The sequence below is a fragment of the Varroa jacobsoni genome, unplaced genomic scaffold (genome assembly GCF_002532875.2).
Source record: "Varroa jacobsoni isolate VJ856 unplaced genomic scaffold, vjacob_1.0 scaffold_1209, whole genome shotgun sequence".
Taxonomy (NCBI): Eukaryota; Metazoa; Arthropoda; class Arachnida; order Mesostigmata; family Varroidae; genus Varroa; species Varroa jacobsoni.
This window is the reverse complement of record NW_019214111.1, coordinates 34,337-58,117: the sequence shown is the minus strand read 5'-3', so window position 1 is coordinate 58,117 and position 23,781 is coordinate 34,337. Positions and strand designations below refer to the sequence as shown.

Below are 23,781 nucleotides of genomic sequence, written 5' to 3'. Positions count from 1 at the left end.
CTGCTGTTTTGCCCGTCCACAGCGGCCTTTGTTGATCTCGGCTGGTGTTGCCAACTAACCGACTGTTGGCGCTGCTGTATGGCGCGTTAATTTGATTAATTAACTGACGATAACAACGACCGCACCAAATGAATACTACGTCTATTTCTAGTAAGTGCGGCTGTACAAGTAATCGAGGGACGCGAGTTAGACCGGCCGGGTTGAGGTAAGTCAACCAAACCAGCCCTCCACATATAGACAAGAGAATGGCGGAAAGCAGACCATTTAACGGGTGGTTGACGTTGCTATGTACGCAGTATAAATATCCGTACAGAGGATATCCCAAAATGTTTTCCGAATCCAACGGTGTTCGGATGGTGCATTGCACGTTGTCAGTCAACTTGCAATGTCATTAAAGTAACTAGTAAAAACGATTGGGGCAAGTAAAGCTCCTGTTGTTTGCTCTTGTTGTTGTTGATGAAGCGGCGTAAGATGAGGACGATAACGGTGTTGATAATGATTGCGGTCATGGCGTGAAGTTGCCAGCTACCATAAGGGGTTGCAACATCGTGCATCCATAGTTTCCATAGTCGCCTATTCCTCCAGACTTTCCACTAACGCCGCAACACTTCACTTGGGGCCTGTCGGTGAAGGAGGAAGGAATACTAATTGTTAGAATCTGAAAGGAACGCGCGTCGCTTCCATTCAGTGAACCGAGGAAAACGAAGTCTGATTCTATGGCATTTATCAATGCCGTAGAAATATTACAGCTGCAACGAGGAGTCACTCTATACTTTGTACATTTTGGTTTTTTATCGCAAGTAAACTCTAGTATTATATCGTACAATTCAGGTGAACGAAAACATCCTATGGAGATAGCTAGCGCTAAGGGCGGTTTTCCTCACTTTAAAATGATTTTCTTCTCTCCTTAGCATATGTATAAAAACAATAGCGCTGTACCTGGAATAGGGCAAACCAAATATCAGTATAATGTAGATGCGAAACGAAAGGTGGGGCTGAAGACGAGTGAGCGATGAATGCTATTCAATAGAGGCAATAAATAAATAATTGTTTTGAGTATTTTGTCTGGTACTTGAGTTCTTAAGCACTGCTTCAGACGATCGGCTTTTAGCGCGACGAAGCGTGGGTAAAGCCGGCTTCGAATCTAGACCACCACGTGCTTACTAGGTTCACAGTGCAAACTCATTATTAGTATGCTATCAAGGGGAAATCAATGAAGGAAAGAATTGCTATTTGGTAATATCACACAATCCTACGGAACTACGTTAGCAGCAAAGATTCCAGGTGCTGACCTTTTCGACTGCTATCTAACAGGAACGCCCTGTCAAATCAGCTCTGCTCTGTCGCGTAATGTATATAACGACGAACCTAAACATGACCAACATTCTCCATAGTTGGCAGTAATGATGACGAGCTTCAACCGCGCGGTTCGACATGGTGAGTCAAAGAATCAGAGGCATGCTAAGCGAGTTGCTGCAAAAATCTGTATGTCGAACTCGGAGGTCATGGGTCTGCCGTAAGAAAATTCACTAAGAGACTCAATCCAGTACAGACTATCTAGTTTAATTTAATATGGCTTGAGGAAACCTACTTATCTAAAAACTTTTAATTACTCTACACGAAACGGTTAGGAACGGCTGGGAAGTCACACGCGCTGTTTTTACTGCAAAGACGGCCAGGCTTCCCCTTGCGTCTTAAACTCTATACACCCATCCTATCAGTGTTCACTCATCTGCACCCTATTACCATTTCTAACTAACCCCATGAACAACGCACGCTCAAAATCATAAGCATGATATCACTACGGCACAACAACAATCGTTGAAGTACTAGCTAACATGCTGCAAACCTCATCTATGGCACGCCTCGTCGAGACATTCATTTAGATCTCGTTTGAAGCAGTTTTTACGAGTATGCCTCACTATCACAAGTTTTGGTCGCCGGCTTTCAGAATACGAAAGGAGAAAAAGAACAGCAACGGGAAAGTCAGAGTTTACCTAGAAGGCTTAGATCCCCAGGCATTCGTGGTCGCACGTACAAGGCTGCCACTGCAAGAAATACTATCACCAATACCAGTGCGAGAAAATTAGGGATTCGGTTAGGTCGCGAGGGCTCTGTAAAATACTCATAATGTTTGTTTCGCTCTGGCCAAGATGGCTATTTTTGATGTCTGGCTGGGGTCCGGCAGACAATGAATTGCAGCTACAATAGGATGGTTAAAAATGACCCATTCTACAATCAAGCTGAACTCTGTCTCACAAGAGTGGTGTTGCGGCGTGTAAAAGGTCGAATACTGTTCCCAGAGGAAACCAGGCTGTGCTATTGGTCTGTCGATACTCGGATACGCATATCGGAGATCCACCATCGTGGCGCAAAAGCGAAATGAATCTTTTGCAAAGGACAGAAGCGTGATGTTTTCATCAATCAACGAAAATCATCTGCTGGTATTGTAGAATACAGTCAGTAGGTCGCGTTCTATCCTTGTTTTGGTTTGCTCTCTAGATGTATGTAGCACCCATGTACTTTCATATGGATTGCACTTATTTGCATGAAAGGGCTATACAAACATCATAAGTAGAAATGTATAATACATGCACGTATAGAGTAAGCTGTTAATTCTTTCAGCTCATCGGTAATTGCGTACCCATGTTTGGACCTGTCCAACGAGAAAGGAGCATTTTTAGAGATAAACAGATAGTGTATACATAGTCCGGTAGTATCACAAAGACGCTTTGAATTATTGTTGAATGCTCCATGTGTTATAAAGTCGTACTTTTAGAATTCGATACGATCGTGGATCTATGTGTACGAACCGCGCTGGCTAGTTTCCTAAATAGCTACGAAATCCGATTACGAAGCTCTAACTAGCGTTTTTTTTGGTGCCGTTCTCAATTACCAGTGCTCGAAAAATTTTATGTTTTGCCTCAGTTCGAAATACGCGCCGCTACAGGCGCATCTCGAACTGCGAACAAACGGCCGAAGTGAAATTGAAAGACGATTTCTCAGCACAGCACAAAGTTGCTGAGCCACGCAGCTTGTCCAATATTCTCAAAAATTTCGATGGGAACTTCGATGTGGAGCTACGTGCGATGCTTCGGCGGACAGCTTGGGTGCATGCCTCCTGTGTTGGCTTTGATGTTGAAAGCCTGTGGCAAGCAACGCATAGCGCTAGCGATGGCAGACGAAATTCCTCTTTAGTAGTTTCGTACAGATGGAGGCAGACAGAAACTCAAACTTCTAAGGGGATCTAACTAGGGGACCTTTGGGAGCCAGGTAACTGAGCCTCAGCTATCTCCCTAAGGGATAAGGAAGCACAGGATGAAAAGCGGGGGATAGGCAATCGAAGGAACGAGGAAGCAGGATGCATCGTTGAGGCTGATAAGAAGCGGCCCTTGAAACTCAATCCAATCTTCTTTCAACAACTGAAGCGGCATCAAAAACATCAGCAGCGAACCTGAGGGTAGCAGCAACAGGCAATATATGTAAAAGCTGCCCTCGGACTTCGACAAAGCGGTGGGTTGGGTGTACTGCAGGTCAGCAATGTTTCGAAAGCCGGGGCCGTACATAGCCAGATGAAGACAAAACTGGCATGAGATTGGCGAGCTGTAAGAGGCGCAGATCTTCAGCCTTTATCCCTGCTGCATGTCCTTCTGCCGTGTCCATAGCAGTTGAATGGGAGCAGGCGGAGAACGTTAATGATACCAGATGAGAGCGCTAGCAATGAAAAACGAAAATCAGCCAGTACGCGATGACTGAGTCGGACAGCTTATAAACCGGCATAAAGGAACAAACCTTGCTGGTACAACGAAGTAAACTCGTTTAATCGATACATCGTAAATTTTATGCTTATTGCTTATATATATACATGGGGCAAATACTGTTTCTCATTTGTTTGCATAGGTCGCTAAACAAAATCGCGTATCAGACTTTTCGTGGCACGTCCAGTGTGGTATGCTGTGAATACGCCCACAGCCATTTGATAGACTCTATTTAATGCCACTATTCCACTTTGCTCTCGCATATTACCGCTCTGTTATTACTGTTGAGTCACTCCACCTTGATTTGGGCCAAGATACAACTTCGTGATTTCTCCTTCGTAACCCTTCCCTATCGTTATGTCTCGGATCGTTTTTTGATGGCCTTAGCTTGGGAGGCGATTAATTTCGAATCGTCTGCTTTAATTCTAATGTTTATGACAACGGCAATGGAAACGTAGGCTGCAACAGCGTAGCAACGTTTTTTTGGTACCGATCGAGCCAACTGAGTTGATTCAACCCTTTCTAGTTTATGTATTTGACAAAATCACATACTATTAAATGGGGCATCGGCTAAACAAAGGCTAAACTAATGCAAAAAGAGTTTCACACATGAACATTTTACATATATATTACAACATACGCATAGACAACTATTGTTACCATCAAAAAAAAAACAAAAAAAAAAAAAAGAAAATCGAAACATTTCGTTTAAATAGAAACTCTATGTGAAAAGCTGCGGGTACATCGACGTTTATTTGTTTAATAATAAAGTACAATGCCAAAAGAGAGACTGTGCCGAGATCTGTTCGTGTAAAATAGAAACAAATCACTGCTTTATGTGCATCGAAAACATTAAAAACTATTTTATCAAAGCTAGTACGGAAGACGCCAGCTAACCAGCTCTAATCTTTGCCAACTTTTCCTCTAATTTACGAATCATCATATTGTTATTATATTCGACAGTAAGACCTGGGTATATATGTGTGTCTATATAGAAATCGTTCTCTCGCGTGCGTTATTGTATCTATTACACAAATAATTTGCCGCTTCGTCGTGTCGCCAGTTTGTGGTTTATCATTTCGCAAGGCAAGGCGGTGTTTGTTGAACAGAGAAATAAGTAAGGAAAAAGACACGGGGTTTCTACTCAGATTTCGGCTTTTATGGAAGCTCTTGCACGACGAACGTGTATGACAATCGCCGCCGTCTCTAAAATACTTGAAACTGTCTACAGTTATTGTCATTACCGCTGCTGGTCCTACTGCTGTCATTTTACAGATTTCCACCACGTAAACGTTTTGAATGTTTACGTCCGGGTTCTTCAAAAGTGTCTCTCTTATCAAGTAATTTATCCAGACAAAATTTAACAAATGCAATTATTTTGCACAATGCATTCAACTACTTGATTTTAAACCTCGAAATTAGCACCCTATCTTAGCAGGGTGGTGATCTCGAGGGACGCTATTTTATTCGATGACGTTCACAAAACCATCATTGCCCAGTAGTTGACTCTTGCCCCCCTTCCTAGTCCTATTCTAGTATTTGACGTCGCGTGCTTACGCCTCGTACGTTTTGTGTTGCTGAACATATAACATACATGGCGATTGCGCCATACATAGAGCGACCCTCTCAAAAGGTTCGCCGTCGCTACAGCAAACGGGTGCCATATTGTAATGTACATATTTTCTTATTAGGACAGTAATTGAACCTCTCAACGAGCGTCGGCAGATTTTTCGTATGTCGTTTGTATTTCTTTTTGCTTCCTCTATGTTTTTTTGCCTATGTATGCATCTATAAAGCAGGCCTATAGCCCACCTCTTTTTATTAGACATGGTTCTAATCAGGCAATAGCTCGGACAACTCTTCGGTGTGTTGTTGCTCAGTTCCGCTTTTCTCCCCAATGTTTTAAGAGCCCTTTTTTGCGAAGGAGTGTTATCCTCATTATTGTAGTTGTTCGTGGGCAGTAGGGCAAATAAAATCCTAATGAAAGCAGTTTATGAAGCGGTCAGGACTGGGATTGAGAGTTATCGTAGACGTCCTTGAAGCCGCGGTGGTCGCCTACCGGTTTGCCAAAGTAATTTTTCTCTTCGCCTTGTTTTGAGCGAACTGGGTTTCACGCGTCTTAGTTTATTGGCCCGGCCTATTTAGTCACAGGCTGCATTCATTACGTGCTGGTCGGCCTTTAACAAGTCCGCAGCCGACAGATTGGATGAAGATCTCCTAGGTTCTTACTCTCCTTCTGCCTCCTCAAGTCCTTTAATACATGTGGGATTTATTCTGAATATTCTCTATATGCAGTCGCGTCAATGCAGTGGTCTGGAACAAAAGTTTTTGTCCTGTTAGTCGTATTAAGATCTGTTGCCATTAGCAAAGGACAGATCGGACCGTCACAGCTTTAATAACTCTGAACATGCGAGGCAACCCGGCCATTCGAAAATGGGTTCCTGATGCGACCTGGCTACTAATTGCCGACTACTAAACTCTAGTGGTTCAGAGATCTATCGAAAAGCAGCAATCTGTCGGTGGATGTTCGATGGCCTTCTTTCCATAAGGCTTGTAGAAGGGAAAAACGGAGATCAGCCATAAAATACGATGTGAACTTGTATTACTGTCATGACATCTCTCTTGCTTTTATATAAATACTGGTAAACTGTCTATAGGAGAATAAAGGACCTGAAGGAAATTCGAAAAGCTCACCACTCTGACGGAATGAAGAAAAGCAACAACGGTGTCGGCCGTGAAAGCTTTTGAAGTAGTGCTTAAGTACAGTTGCCATGATGCAATTTCAGACCTGTCTCAAACGACAACTGCTTGGGTGGTAATAATTTGACTGTTAATAGCTAACAGTGGTAAGAAGCTTGTATAAAAATCTGCTTGCTGTCGTTATAGCGTAAAATTCTATACAGTGCATAGTTAACTATATAACGAACTTCGACACATTCTGCTACACACATTGTTGCCTGGTAATTTTTCCGTCCGACTTAGCAATGAGCTACTTTTCGCATACTCTGAGCCATCTAATCAAATATATCTCTTACTTGCAAACGTTTCTCATGACAATTTCTGCCTGGCCCAGCGAAACCTGCAATGCAACAAGTTTAGGACAAGCTCTCTTCAAGGTAAGAACATTGATGCTTTTTTTTTGGTTCTGATCCGTTTCGAAGTGCATGAAGTATTAATTACCATATACGCTGCATAACAGTGACCACAGCGTGAGTGATGTCCGACGAAGTGATTTTTTCTTGCTTTGTTTTAAGTAAAGCAGTTGCGAACAAACTCTCTCAGCCTTGACTATCCTTCTTTTCTGTGGAAATGGGGTTAAAATGCTGTCGTCGGTTTAGTTTTACGGAATGCTACGTTTACGAAACTGTCCATGTCGAATCTGTCTATGGGCCAGCAAAGTTTCTCCATCCCGTGTTGCCCTCGATATCATGACCGGTTCACCAATGGTGTCCCGTATAAGCTAAAGCCGTTACGTCATAACAGTAGCAAATTGTTATCCATTTCGCATATCGTCTCCTCATTTAAACTTGCAAGATTGCTCACACATAAATTCCGGTGTTGTTTTTTTGGCCAATTCAATCCGTGTGGAAACCCGGCCCTGCGAATAGATTCAGTAAACCCTTTGCAGTGTCCTTATCTGCCGTGATTGTGATGGGCGGATATATTATTGCACGAAAATAACTAGTAGCGGTGAAACGTCTTTATGCCGGACCCAGAACCTAGACCCCGTCGTCATCAGAGATTTATATGCAACGCAAACCCTCTGAACTGCTTTTACCGATAGAGGCGACCACATTAACGGTAATCACCTGTGAAATGATTTATGAGCACAGTGGAGTATAATGGATATGAGTTTCGACCATGTGGCAAAAGTAGCGGGTAGTGGTAATACGTGTATGAGTTCTATTTAATGATAAATGGTATTTGAATTAAAATAGTGTTCCATTTTTCATTGACTATCAGTAGTTTCGTATAGTATAACGCGTCGACAACACGATGCGAAGCAATTACATCCATTGGCCATTTTGACACCCTCGTTATGAAGTAACGACACTTCGACGAAGTGTCTCTCTTCAGAGGCCGCCATAGCTCTGTATGTCACGATACGTTCACTTCTCGTGCCGACACTATTTTCTCGAACGATTGCATAGCGCCATTGTCTTAGCCCTAAAAGGAGCTTGAAAATCCAGACGCTCAATTGAAAGAACGATATTCTGATGACGGGGAAACTTGTCGAACAGCTTAGATATCTATTCTACGATGCTACTGAAGCCTGTGTTCTGCTGGATGGAGCAATGCGCGATAAATCATCAACGTTTTAGTTAATCTTTCGCTTTTCTTTCAACGTAACAACCATGAAATAGTTATTGAATGGCAGTGTTAAAACTAGTTTCTACTGTTAACCAGAGAGCTCAATAGCATCGATCATATTTTGGTTACCATGTGTACACTGAAACTTAAGTATACCTTTATTTTCATAACACAGTGGCTGGTTTCAATAAGTAGAATATACTGTAAGAACCTATTTCAACCATGTATTGGATTTTAGCAAATTTAATTTCCGACAGAACGAAGAAGTGTAAAAGCATATAGTGATGAGAATCTTCCAAGCAACAAGGAGGTTTCGTAGAATACCGTGCCTGTTTCCCAGACTTGAGGTTAATAGAGTTGCTCTCCTAGGGACACCTTTAATATAAATCTACGCGGGGAGACCATCAACACATTTGAAAATTCCGCCCTAATCAGTAAAATAATGCCAAGAACGGTGGTAATTTCCGAGTATCTACGGTAGGAAGAAGGTACACATTTTACGCAAATTATTTTTCATTTTAAATACTTATTAGATGTAAGTGAAAACTAATGCTGTAATCGCTCAGTTTGTGAATAGTTTTTTTTATAAAACCTATCAACATATATGCCTACAGGATAAAGCGGCTTTCTGTTTAGAAAGGCAGCAGGTCTCCAGTTGGTATTGCTTCCTTTGTAAATCCGCTTTTTTTGCAACCAGAAATTGGCACGAAACTTCTCCTAAACGGCCCGTTTGCTAAATTTTCTTAGAAGTTCGTATATTCAAACGTTATTGCATTGTAACGCCGCCAAACACCATTAAAAATTTAGCCAACTGAACCAAGGATATATTTTTTTATGAATTGGTTATTTTCAATGTCAAGAAAGGAAAATGTTCCCGCTAAACCTATTAAGGTTCTTTGCACCTTTTTTTTTTAGCTATATTCTTCAGCCTCTTTTCACTATGAGCCTACTTTTCCCCGATCCAGTATATGTGGATGACTTGCGGAGGGTGTCTCGGCATGTGCTATACAGAAGTAATGTTGTAGAAGTTAACGACATGGCCGGTTCTTGGATGAAAAGAAGCATTTGGAAATTTATCGGAGCAAAAGTTTTCAATCAACAGCGGACGTGATCATGTACAGGTTTGAATATTGAAAATCATTCCGAATCTATTATGGGCTGCTGTTACGAGACGCCACGAAACGAACTTCCAAATAAATGATTGATATTATATCTGTATATGTAAGAGACCGCGGTGCCCTTGACTGGGGTTGTGTGGAGGCAACATTAGGCACAATAGTAGTACAACAAGCGAGTGGCAATGTTTGTCAGAGAACGGTTCTCCAGAATGAAATAGAAAGACGCAAGCTAGACACTCCGATTCCGCGGAGAAGCTCAGATACAACGTGTTGTGACCGAAATATCAACTGGACATACTCGATAAATGAGGTAGCGCAAAAATCAGATACGTTTCGGTCCGTCGACGGGGCTAACTCATCAAAGATGTTTTTTTTTTTCATTTCAGTAAAATTATTTAATATTCATAAATGTCACCAACTGTCGGAGGGTCGAGTATTTTAAGATTTCGCTATCGACCCAGAAGACAGCCGCTATTTCAGACGAGGTTGTTGTTCCAATTTGAGTACGTCTGTTGGATTTACGTTGTGATAAAAAGTATTTTCCGCAAGTCGCTGATGTAGCGGGAACATTACGCTACTACAGTTACCTTGAATATAGCAAATGAGTCAGTTATACGTTAGAGGCTTGACACATATAGATAGTTGACTTTACAAAATCTAATTTAATAACCCTACACTCATCCGAGTTAACATTTTTACGACGTTCCACAATGAATAACGCCCACTCTTGCTAATAACATATGCCAGATAGGAAAAGCCTACGCAAAGCTATAGAAACTCAGGACAACACATCGAGGACGCTGGCTAAAACAGAAGCGAATGGCCTAGGCCGTTTATACCCGTTCACTGTAAAATGCATCCTTTGGAACCCTTCGCGCTGTAGTTCTCCTAAAATATGAATTAACAATTTCTCTTATCGCGATGTCTTCGATTATGTATAATATTAACAGAAGCCTAAAAACATGGCTCCGAACTCCATATTTAGAGCGACTTCGTACTTGACATCATGCTAATGCTGGACACCTGTAATGTTATAGTCATTGACACATGAAAACTACACACGTGGGGCAAAATAGCAGACTAAATGAAAGAAACGTCTTGAACCATTATCATCGCATTTCGTTGATATATTTGCCTATTGGACTCCGGCACACTCGCACAGCAGCCGCTACGTATAATCCTGCCTAAAAAGTCGTTTAAAATCTTATAGTGCGGGCAAATCACCGGTCAACATAGAAACGTGAACGTCATAGAGGACCTCTCAGTTGACACAGGCAACTAGACATGTAGGCAGGACTCACTTGTTTACTTGCTAGGTCGCTGCTTATACGACCCACAGGCCCGAGAGAAAGTAGGCGTGACCCAGTAACCCCAAATAGTCATCACGCTTCTGTCCGCTAGTGCGGTGGGTTCAGTCACACTTTATAGACAAACTTGCGGACAGCCGCGCATCTCAGACCTGGCGTTCGTTTTCATGTTGTTTATCCTATTTTTCATTTTTAGCTGATATTTGTCTTAGCAGACAATTTTGTTCGTAGAGGTAATGAATTATCCGGCAGCAGAAAATCTGCGAGAAAGAATGGGGGGCTAGAGGGGTAAGCAGAAATACCCTCCTACATCTTCGATGGAGTGCCATTAGCTAACCTCGTTGGGGTGCCCTTGCCGCTGCAGGTCTCGACTGCTATTCTCCCTATATGGATTAACGTCAGATGTTTACACTGTGCCTGTTTAAGATGGAAACGGAAGCGTGGTGTTGAATGGGACAGGCCAATGAACACACGTTAGGTAGAGAATCTTTGAGTTACGGCCTAAATAATGGGCTAATTAAAGATCAATACTGTTCTGTAAGCGACCCAGTTGCAGATGGTTATGAACAGCATGTAACGCCGATAAAGAATTCGTTGTAGATTGCTCTAGTGAAATATCTATTAGCGATGCGTGTCGAGAAATTGTCTGTTTCTCAATTGAAATTGACCGTAATGAGCGGTTGCAGGGACATTCGACTAACGCTGAAGTTGATGCCCCTGCCTGATATGTTTAGCCTCCAGATCAACTATCAGAAAGGTATAGGGGAGTGCGAGGATATGTGAGGGCAGGCGAACGTCTAGGTAATAGATATAACAAGAATAGGCGTATTGTGTTATACTGCTCCCTGCTATCTCACGACGGTTCACGTGGCTAAAATGCGAAATAAGAGATGAAGTATCAAGTTGACAGATCGACGACAACAACCAACACTTGTATTTATAATAAATGAAAAACTTGTAATAGAACAAAGGATGTATCATCGTTTCGATTATAGACTGGCAGAAAACTATTATACGAGGATCGACGTCACCGTGTCGCATGCTGTCTCGTATTTGAGTTTTCTCTGTTTGTTGGTAAAATAGGACTGCTTTCTACTATGGTATAGCGAAAACTTACGGATAATAGTATTTAGATAAAATAGAAACAGAAAAAGAGCATTTCTCCTACTTTTATAGCAAGGTCGCTGATTATCAGTAATTAATACGGCATTAGACAAAGGACAATGGTGACAACAGCTTACAGAAAAGTTTCAGAAACACAGTTAATTAATAATAGCAAGACAAATACTTGTACATACATCAACAAGCTGTTAGCCCAAGGCTAGCTAAAGTTTATATGTGCTACCCTTCACTACTATGTGCAGTAATGTTTCACCCGTTCCTGTGGTTTCTCTTACAAATCTGTGGCACGGATATGTACATACCAATCTATATAAGGGCCAAGCCGACCTATCGCATTGTACCTCAACATGCAGCTTCTTCGCAAATGGAGTGCCAGCGGGTGGCGTCACATGTCGCTTCTATCCATCCATACACGTTTGACCCGTGCTATCATATTTACTGCAATGCTTTTCTATCTGAGGGGTCGATGGTTAGGTGGGTATCAGCGATCGGAGCGCCACAGGTCATCGAGCTACCGTAGTGGCGTAAACAGCGTAGTACGGGTACGCGAGCGGTGGGGCTAGCACCGACGCCGTTTCACGTTGTGCCATAAGTTTTTGCTGTGGCCAAGCTGAAGATATAAATGTGGCACGAGAGTCTGGTACGAGCGAATGGATGCATTAAGGACAATCGAAAGATAAGGGCGGCGTTAAAGACGTAGTGGGTCGGTTTAACGCCATTCACGCTCGGGATCAAAATGGGTCAACGATCGAAAAAGGATAATAGGGTAAAATGGGACAAGGTTGGGTCTGGGGTTACACGGGACGGAGGTGGCAGACGGGTCTATATGAATATACGTGAACGAGGTTTGGTCGAATAATCCATTCTGTATTCTAAAAAATGACCTGAATAGCGGGAATGTTATGGATTAGTTATGAGCGCAGAACTCGGATGCTGTTTGTAACGGAATGAAATATATAGGTAAACAATATACAAGTAGCAGGTGTTCTAGTTAGCGCACATTTAAAAGGGTGCAAGTAAAGGACATCTGTGGTAGAGACGCGGCAGCTAGAAAAAAGCCATAACAGAGAGGAATACAAGAACACAATCAAGGCTTTAAGGTCAACTGAAGTTATCTACCTTCCTTATTCCTACATATGTTTTCCTTTGGTTCTTTTTTTCCTATGCGTGATTATGTCCGACCCTAGGAGATGGTGTTCTTTAACTGTTCAATAACCCTTATCGTCAAATAGCTGGCTTAACACATACAGAACTATCAGTGGCGTTACCATGTATGCTTATTTGGAATACAAAGACGGTTACGCATGTAAGATGCAACACAATGTGTATAAAATGTACCAACGCTATTGCCCATGCTTGTCCTTATTTTGAAATATGTGACCTTAAAACAATTAGAAGATTTTCAACTTTATTCTTTGTTTTTTCCCGTCCTCCTTGTTAATTCCGGAACATTTCTCCAAACTGCGCAGTAATATTCGGAAAGTACGTTATTCGCGTTCACCAAACGGCCAATGTTTACATGCACTTCTATAGAAATATTTCTACAAGATGTCATATAGCCAATGTGTACTCTACTACAAACAGCTGTTGTATTGAGCCAATAAAACCGGCCGATAGAATACTGTAAAATTTGTATACGGCGGCTTAGCCAGCCCACTTCTCGCTAGAGCACCCAACGGTCGCTGGTTCAAGCCCCGTCATCGACATATACTAGACAACAAATCTGACCTGATCTGAAAGAAGTAAACAGTATTTAAATTACAAGAATCAATATCCGCCTTTTCATCTTTATCATCTAGAAGGTTTCATACGGTGGAATTCATCTTATTAAGCGTCTCTCCCCTGACCTTTCGTCGTCGTTCGGTATCTCGTAACGCAAACGCTGGTTGACGCAATCTAGACTAGCCAATTATGGTCACTGCCCGTCTAAGCGGAAGAACCGTCGCGTGATACGTCAACTGTGTGAAAACGGTAAACCAACGATTCCTACGGATCGAAGTGGATATCGCTGTCATATGGAGCTTTTTACAATAGTAGCCGTCGTAGCCGGCACTACTGTGGTTATGATCCTTGTGACGGATCGTTTAAGATTAGTAATCGTGCCAGCTGTACGCTAACGGCTAAAGGTGACTTTGTATTTCGATGTTAATAGTCCAGAGCAAAACCGTTACATCGTTGGAGGGAATGGCGGTTGGCAATAGCCAGTGACAAGAGCGTTGATGTATGCCGTACGTGGCAAATGTCGTGATTATATAATTCTTCGATGCTTTTACGTGGGCTAGAGCGCTGGTGGATGAGACTTGACATAACGTGGTGGTGATATGACGTCAGAGAGATTGCAGCTGGGCGTTTCTACCATGAACGCATCAGTTGGTCTTCGTGGCCAGTAGCGACGTGGACTGACAATCTGGCCAGGTAGAGCACAGAAATAATACGGCGAAAAATGGGTTAAAATGGGAAATTATACTAAAGTTGAATGAAATTTGTGAATTTAAAGAAATTTGCATTTGCACAACAAGTTACTGGGCAGCAGATAATCGTTGGCTGAACGCGGGAAATAGTTTAGCAATTGGTGTTGGCAGAAAGAAGATGCCTCATCGGCCTGTACAAAATATCACAAAATATGAAAATAGTATCCTCAGAGAAATCATGCCGTTCAATAAGATAAAATAAATAAAGCATCCCTGTAAAACACGTCAGTGTTTAATAACAAATATAACAGTACTTGAAAATAATTGTTTTTAACAAGATACGTCCCGCATTTATTGCACACTCCATAAGGTTCCTACTATCTGTATATTCATCCTTACCGATCTTCACTCGCGAATGCGTCCTATGGGGGATACACACCAGCGAAGTTCATTTCTTAGCTCTTAATACTACAGGGTGAGTTTCCCTACCCCCTAAGGAGCCCATTTCGGTTCGTATAACACACAGCCACATAGTCACGGTTGACCGGACTGAACACCGTTTGACTTACCCATTGAAACAGTCTCTTGCTGATTACTGTGCCCGTAGAAACTGCTGTGTAGTTAGTATCTGAACATACGCGACGCCATAAATGTGTTCTCTGTTAAGAAATACTTTCTACGCGACCTGCTTTAGCACGGACGTCTATCCCTAAAATGTCTTGAGTCGACCCCTGTTGAAGGCGCAGGCAGTCCTTTATGGTACTACCAAGCTGTGCCTTACCGTTGCGTGAAGAGCGATGAAGAACTCCTCGTGACACTTCGTCACCTTTCGGTATGTACGCTGGGAGATGAAGATTACCGGATGAATGGTTTGATTGTCGCTTCTCGCATCCCTATGCTGCTCACGATTGGCGCAGCCGATTAGCACAGGATGAGGTCTTAGTCACTCAAGCTACGGGCGACATATATAAAACTTTGGCAACGTATTGTCGACAATGCGCTGGCCAAACAAGAGCCTCTGACAACTCAAGACACGACAACTGCGCGCCATCCGACATACAACCGCAGCAAGAAGTCGGAACCAGATAAACGGCGAACCATCTTTGAAATCATTACAACATCGAACTTTAGTTTTAGCTAGCTATTATATAACGACGACGAAGACAACGAACCTTGGGTTTTGTGGTTCGAGGCTCGAGGTTTCTGGGAACGGCTGCCGAGAAATGCAGTAAACATTGAAGGCTCTGTATTGTCGTATAAAGTGTACACCATTTCTGTAGCCTAATTCGTCTCGGCTTTACTCGCCGCTGCTCAGAGAAAAACGTGCCAATAGCAGCGTTAACCTGGTGGATTTCCTTCCATAGGATTTAACATAGCAACCAGATTTACAAAAAAAAAAACTGCAGGAAATCTCAGAGTGTTCCCGAAGGTAACAATGGCATTCAACATCTAGCAGTCGGTACATCAATATGTTTATCTCCCTTGATATTGGAAGTGGTTAAAAACCAGAGGCAGTCAGCGCTCCCGTTTCTGAGGTACTAGGCTCTGAAATAGCCGATATCTTAAAAGGTAATGTGTGGAACGGGATTGCATAGTGCGCCGAGGAAGACCTATAATGTGAACATATGATTTCTTTCATTTGGCCTCGCATTTAGATAAAATGTTTGTTTACAACTGCGTGGCACATCAAGGTTTCGAGGTAACCTGACATCTGGTATTTAAATCTTTTCTTAAATTTAAATAAAGTGTTTAAATCTTTTTTTCAGCTAATCTACATGCAAGCTCGGTAGCCTGGCTAGGTCGATCATCGCCGTCTGTAAAATGGGCGACAAATCCATTTGCCATGACCCGCAAGCTTTCGTCGATGTTTGGTGGTATAGTTCCCAGGGCAAGAAGTCTACACATCCATACAGATAATTCTATACTTCCTAAGCAATTTTCAAGTGGTACCAACATGTCGAGGTGCTAGAATTCCCGACAGGATCGTAATCCCGACCCCATGTACAAAATGACCTAATGCTGTAACCTTAAGAGATTCTAGTAGAACTTTGGAGCAATGATTGCCCCTCGAATTGTGTACTAACAATGAAACATCCGGAAGCTGCCCATTTTTGAACGCTGGCTATTTAGGCAGAAAAAATCTTTTTCGTCGGCCTATAACAGTTCAGTCGATAATACTATCTTGTATGTCCTACTAGATAACATCAATTGGCTTGTTTCCGTAAATTGTCGATGAGGGCGCCCTGACTATCTACATGCGCTATCAGAAGGAAGACAGAAATATTAATATGTTGTGCTGTTATCGTTTTGTAGACTGGCTCGTTTGTTTTCATAGATTAATCTGCAAATATAAACTACAGAAGACCACGTCGATTTTCAAACTTCGTGCTACGTCGAAACGAGCTATATTAAAACTTTGCCGAACGTCCTACTAAGCGAAACGGCTAACCAACGTTTTGAGTCCTAACTTTATCCGTCCTTTTTCGGTTTCACAGTACTATCTGCGTCCCGAGCCTATGATTAGCTTGATTGTCCGTTTTCAATATCTATGTATAAAAAGCCCTCAGCCTGTTCGCTTACTAGTTCTATCGCCCGTCCTTATCGAGCTGCTGGTCTCGTACGCCTAACCATTTACCAGTCCATCTTTAATCCTATATTTCCCAGGTTTCTTCAATTTTTTTTATACGGTCTGCTCCATAATAGGCGTACTTCGCTTTCGTGTTCGTCATTGTCGCTTAGCGTATACTACGCCCTCGGGTGAAATGACTGATGGCTTCCCATAGAGATCGCAGGTACAATAGTGGCGAGGACTGTCACGTGCACACCATACCCCTCTTCGCTTTCTCTAAGTATGTACATTCGCCCATCTGTCTGCCTCCGTCTTGCTTTACCTGGCGCCCTTGTGCCGTTGACGACTGTTGAGGTGTTGTTGCGATCTTCATCACATCTTTAGCTTTTATTTCCCTCGAGAGCGACGGGTGTCGTCTGTGTCAGGGTGTGCCTTCTTTCCTATAGCTCCTTTCATCTTGTTTCAGTTGCTGGGTAAGACGACGGTTCTCCTTATCATTATTTCTACTGGTTACTTCTATCGTCATTATTACTTCTAGTGTTGTTATATCCACAGTCGACGTTGGACAACTTGAAAGTGTTTACGTGAGTGGTTACCCAAATATCATTAAGCTCAAGTGGCGAGAGGGAGGGGTAAAGCATCGTTTCGACGTCAGAACGACGAGCTTTGCGAGAGACGTAGGAAATCTTTTTGTTTAAGTACATTCGTTATTTCTTTCAGCCAATGTTCAGCTTTTTATGGTACAATAGAGATTTTTCGGCGCCACTCGCGCCCGGAGCCCGAGTTAAGTAACCGTGAGTACTGTCTACGTAAAATCAGACGAAGGCCGCAGACGGCAGATGCGATGTTCTGCCAAATGACCTCATTGCAAACTCGAATTATCCAACTTCTGTTAGCTTAATAGAGGAACTACGGCGACAAAAATTTGGCATCCGTGAGCAAATAGGTACAGCATCTTCGCGAAAAAAACGGGGATGGCCTAGCAGGGCAAACGATACAAACATGTATCACTTACGAGTCGTGTGTACTTTTGGCGACTATCGTTATAGTTTATTTTGGTCAAGTTCGTTTCTATTATGTGCATGAGTGGATCGAATTGTTTTTTTCTGTATCTAGCTGTGGGGTCCTCGGAATAATCCTCGAATAACTGTGAGGGTATCTCAGTACTAATGCTACTGAATATCGCTTTTAAAGTCCCTGAAGAATTCAAATACGCAGTTCGTTCATATGGGTAGAGCAGATTTCAATGTATTGACACTGCGCGGTATTATCATCATGTAGATCTGGGGCTGAACTTTGCGTTTAGTGTCTGGTATCAAACTTGTGTATACGTGTTCATTCACACGTCTGTTTGTTTTGCCGGTATGCGCTCATTGTCTGCTCTGTGCCAACAGAATCAATTTGAATTTTTTTTGTGAATCGAGGTCCACGTCTACCATCCTAAGCTTTTTCTAAGAAACCCAAGTGACATAAGCCGACGTTTTCTACTCGAATATACAACTTGCGATTCCTTTAACTGTTTTGTATCTCCAATTGCTGTATTGTTCGCCGCGTTTATTTTTTCCGCAAAAAAATCCTTTCCAGGCGTTCAGTTTTTCTGTGATCCGAGTTACCAACAGCTTTTTATCTTAGGTCGCCTGTCACCACAAGAGAACATTTACCTCACTTTGACCCACTTTCATCCTGTACTTGCATCTATACGGAACACGCAACTGTTTCTATAAACTCATAATTCAATACATTGTGATAACTGAAAATACGATCATAGGATCACCGACCTACCGACCCGCCAGGTTTCTCTCCGTTCTGAAGTGTATATACTTTGCAAGAAACAACCTCATATATTTCATACAAAAAGCTGAATCGGGACTACAAGCGTGAATTCCCCTTCCTTGTGTAATCAACTCACCAAACCTTCCAGTGTTTTCATAACAGCGCCAATGAGTAGCTAGCTTTAAGGGGATAAGGGAGGACCGCATCGGAATTCAGTCGATTCTGCTTGTATCCCGCTTGTATCCCTGCTGCTGCTAGAGGAAGACTCAGGAAAGGCATAATCTCGGGTATGCAGATGCCCTGAGTCCGGGTGCGCTTTCTGAAAAATAGGCTGATTCGCCATTAACCAAACCTGAGATGAGTCAAACAAGCGGAGTAAGAGTTGTAAACAAGGGGACGGCATGCAGGTCATGAAAACGGTAAAGGGGTAAGCTTCCATTCACCTATAAGCGTAGTTACGTGTTCATCCGTGAAGGGCAGATATTTTTGATTATTGTCACCATCACTGTCCCATCTACCTCGGAGGGTTTCAGTCCTTGTGATGTCGTTAGCAGTTTCATTATAAAGACGATCAATTTCCAGCCACTACCTTTATACTTTTCACCTTTCCACAAATGCTAAGAGTTATCGTTTACTCTCGATGGTCGATAAGAAATTTCGCCGCTGTCGACATCGTTAACACGGAGGTCCCATCTGTTCAGTTTTCTTTTGAAAGAAGCGAGCTCTTTTTGCCAATAATGTTTTGAGTATTCCGAACACTGACGGTCGGCGTTTTTGCTGGGAAAGCACCAACTGCATGAATTAAATATACAATTGTATATATAAAGGTAGAAATTTCCAAGCGTAATTGTGTTTCACTGCGGAAAATTGTTATTGAGATTTTAACTCAACAAGATTACGATGGTATCCTTAGTTGAACGTCAACCGGAGATTAATCGAGCCCCAACTTTAAACTTCCACCCAATTACTAAACGTCGAATGAACCGAACTTCTCTTAGATATCCAGTGACCAACGCTTTCAAAATGAGAACTACCTTACTACAAATGTTTTACTGTTGCTTATTATTTGATAAAGCCCACTCTAGCACTGTTTTATTAATATTTCTCTTTTGATTATTAACGCCCATCTTGTCCGCAACTACGGCCAATCACTGCGCCAGCAATGGCAGCTGGAGTCATTTCCGATCAAGAAAATACCTACAATTCTTTTAAATTAATTTAATAATAATTTATTATATTACTGCATATCTAGGCCACCGTCATAAAACGAAACTAAATTAAAATTCTTAGGATGCCGAAAAAATAAGACGAAATTTAATTCGAAAACAGTCTACACAGCCGGCGAGGTGTGCCTGTCCCGGTTTCCTCCCCAAGTCATTCCTAATTACCAACATATCATTGTGTGCCAGGCTGCCTGCGCAGAAGTGCGTCTTTGATTATAATGTTTTACCGTAATAATAATGCGTCACGAGATCACTACACGCTATTGATTTAGAATAGAAAAACCTGCCTTTCTAATTGGTGTGCTGTGGCTAGGAAATTCATTCTGATTTGATATTAAATTCTGCTCGCAAGAGGCAACCGTCCTACAAAAGGACCGGGTGAAATGGCGCGTACATATACGGTCCGTTCTTGTGATTTCCTAGTAGTAATATGAAACACGAGGATCACGTAATCGGTAGTATAGTACGTCCAGAATTTTGTAGAGGCGAAGACTTGCCCCCAGTAAATGCATGTCATACTTACAAGCACGAGCATAGATTCGGTCCCCAACGTCGACTGAATACCTTTTCAGTCAAATAAGACGATCCTTGAAATCGGTTACTGCTTAAAATCAGCTCAGCATTTGACTCGCGTAAGTCTCTATTCGCAGCAAAGTTCGAGACGTCTCCGTTCGTCGTCATTGTATCAATTTATATCTTAACCGCGTAGGCTCATTCTCTCGTTTTCCCTCTTTGTTCCGATTTTCAATTTTTCCCCATCATCTCTTATCTACATTTTCATCCATATGAAGTGCACGTACTAGAGCATTCTATGTGACGCATAACGAGTTCCTGACCGGAAGTTCAAACGATCGATCTACGTTCTTAGAAGACCATCTGGTGCGCGCGTGTTGCACATTCGCAAATGTAACTCCCAGTGTTATGGCCGGGTTTCATGGTCGCGATGTAAAAAATGGGTGAGTCTTTTCAGTTTGTTTTTTTTTTTATCTAAAGCAACATGTTCATCTGATTCTCCTCCTGTCCTCCCGAATCATGCCACGACCTTGCTTGTCGCTGCTTGACGGCACTTGGTGACGCCTGCCGCAACCAAATTAGACCTGCTTGTCACCTGCAGAAATCGTTCCAGCCTCGGTAGTTGACAGGAAAGCGGCTCTGAAAATCACGATTACCAAATAGTTCCACGGCAGTTTCTTCTGTTTATTACTGTTGCTGATATCATTATTATTGGCGTCCATTCCTTTCAGAGTTTATCGCTTAATTGGCCTGAGCGAAGGCCGTCGATGTTAGTGTGACAAGCAGCTTAATCAGCAGCGTCGAAGACCATTTATAAGCAGACGGAGATAGCGACTGTTAGCTGCTAGCCAGATTCGGGCCATGCTACTACGAACGAGCTATCTTAAACGGACTGGTTTTTTTTTAATGCAGCGGAATATATGGCTTGGCGGAACCGCGTAGCGTTATGACTCACTTTGGTGGGGCGGTACACAGTCTAACTAGTTAAATAAGTTATATATAAATATTAAGTTATACATCGTAACATTGTAGAACAGCTATGTTGCCACAGTTTATTCCTCGGTCACACCGGCCGTTTAGGCAACAAGGAAGAATGGGGCAAGGAACAATGTGCGCCAATACGGGGCTACAGGTCGCGCCAGTTATGTAAATAATGGGGAAATCATGCTATTCTGTTCTGTTGTTGCGCATGTTAATGAAATAAGGAAATAGGGCAAAACCATGATTCATTCGGCACACATTGAAAGAAACTTGTTGATAAAAACTGTCCAGCAAGCAAAAGCACATCTTATTGAATCTGCCCGCAGTGTGTGTGTGTGAATGTTTGCATGTCTGTCTACTTCATAAACATAAACGAGATATCAGTTGTTATTGTGAAGGCTGAAGTGACCCATAAAATGCGTTACCACATAAGAACTAGTTGATGTGTTTGTGTGCGCATGAGCTTTAAATCGTACGGGTGTGCATGTTTATAATAATAATAATAAGTAATCATGTTTATGACAACGTTGAGCAATTTCATTTTGTAACCAGACTGCGCGGGTCTCTCCCGTTCCATATAATATAAAGCTGACAAATATCTAAGAGCTTACATCGTAATTGCTTCTCAAAATAACCAAGTGTGCCCTTCAACTACGCCGTGGTTGAACTTTATCCGCCTGTGTTACGTTTGCTAGTTGTCCTGTCAGGCTTGAGTCGTTCGTGCATATCCGGCATATCTCTCTACTTTGCTGTCAAGAAAGGGCGCGTACTTTTCGAAATGGAGAAAATGTCGCTACCTTGGAAATTTTGGAAACTAACAATGGTTACAATAAATTCGACGTACGCTAACCGTAAACACATTCGTACTCTTCTTACAGTTCACGGGTTTCTATATTCGATATATATCGTTCTCTCTTCCATATTACACTTCCGTCGTCTTGCAGCTTTAAACACTTCTGAATTACACGTCCGCTATTACTGCCTTAGTTAAAGATCGATTCAGACGTTCAGTGGATAGTGTCCGTCTGGTTTCGAACCCAGACGCCATTTAACCTTGCCTCTCTAAGCAGCTCATCCCACTACAAAATAGGTTACATCTTACGCCCACCGAAGGCAGCAAATACGAGCTCACACGTACACAGGTCTCAAAAACAGTGACAACAACAACAACGAGGAGTGCCCTGCAAAGCCTTGCAAAAGGGCAAATGCGCTAAAAAATGGGAACACCACCAGACTCGACTTCGCTACTTCGATTGATCTTTCAAGGACGACAGCGACGCTACAGGTTTGACACTGCTGTTATCGTGTCAAAAGTTTCGCATGACCCTCTGCTATTGTTGGTAACAAGGTTCGCCGTTTATGCCGACGCTTTTGGGCATACCGACGGATACACATAGAAGTTTCGCTGGGCCAGACAAAATGCCGGCGGCTGCAGGGGCAACAGCACAGGATGTTTTGCCCGCATAATTCTACAATATAAAGATGATGCTGGAAGAATAATCGATTCAATGCATGCTTTTTATTCATATCCATGTATGTCCAGCATTAGTCAGCCAGTCAGCAAGGCAGGCAGGTAGCAACTGAAGTTTGATGGACCTGACCGCATCGCCTTTGTCATTAATGAGATGCGGAAGGCAGCGAAGCCTAAAATAGCACCTAGTTAAGACAATACAAAACGTAGAAACCCAGTAGAATCAGTCACCATGGGACAGGGACGAAGCGAAGCAAGTAACACATGAACCAGATATGTAAGATACATAAGAACTTATGTTGCGTATATATGTGTATATATGAAGTCATTAATAGAATACTAAGTTATTCAGCGCAACGGCAATGACTGAACAGTGGAATGGTCGCTGCCCAAGTGCCCTCCGATAAAAAATCGTGCTTGTGCCCACTGTCGATATAGGCTGCTTGAATACTATTAAGCCAATATTGCAAGGCGCAAGTACGGACAATTCAAGTCGGAGCCAAGTTCTATTAATCTGCGAGAATCGACCAGATATCTATGCAGATAGATGCGACCGCGCAAAATCAATATTTAAATGATCCGCGTGCCATGTTTTGTAAAGATGACGCCAAAGTCCATGAGCGTTACCGAAAGGCGAATGCCGTAGAAAAATTGACGTCACATAGAAGTAGACAAAAAAAAAAGTCTCTGTTTGCGTATAATGAAAGCAGTGGAGAGGTCGACGTATGACATGTCCATTGGCACCACTATCAGGTACCGTGGCAGAATGTTGTCTATAAAGAAAAATTACGCTTTCCGCGACCTCGGTCAAGACGATCATCAACGACCGATTTATTAGATTCAACTGAAGCAGCACAGGCAGAAGGACCGGACAAACATTGGCACCAGTAAGACGCACACTCGTGGCAAAAATATTTTTGATTTCAATACGAGTAATTAGAAACATGGACGCCATGTTCTTCCACTCTAACGAGCAGACAACGAAAAGTTTGTTGACAAGCTTAAGCTCTCTAACAAAAAAGTGCGCTCAAGTAAAATGTGGACAATGTTCCAAAATTAATCAATTGATGCGGCTGTTCCTAGCTAGTAGTTACACTGTTTTTTTAATTCGAAGCTGAGCAGATGTATACAGGTGGCTCCTTCACTAATCGGGAGTCATGTCTAACGTGAATCAACGGAAAAACGACCCTTAAATATGTGTAACTCATAATAACTGCCTGATTT

The 23,781-nt window shown here is 42.4% G+C and overlaps 1 long non-coding RNA gene across 1 annotated transcript; it reads right to left on the bottom strand.

The window, feature by feature from the left end:
* Positions 1 to 13,007: 13,007 nt before the first annotated feature.
* Positions 13,008 to 15,066, bottom strand: LOC147752506 (uncharacterized). The gene is made up of 2 exons (XR_015313916.1): positions 14,597 to 15,066; positions 13,008 to 14,023 (listed from the first exon to the last, which is right to left on the bottom strand). It is a non-coding gene; the product is annotated as an uncharacterized LOC147752506 (long non-coding RNA).
* Between the last annotated feature and the right edge of the window lie 8,715 nt (positions 15,067 to 23,781).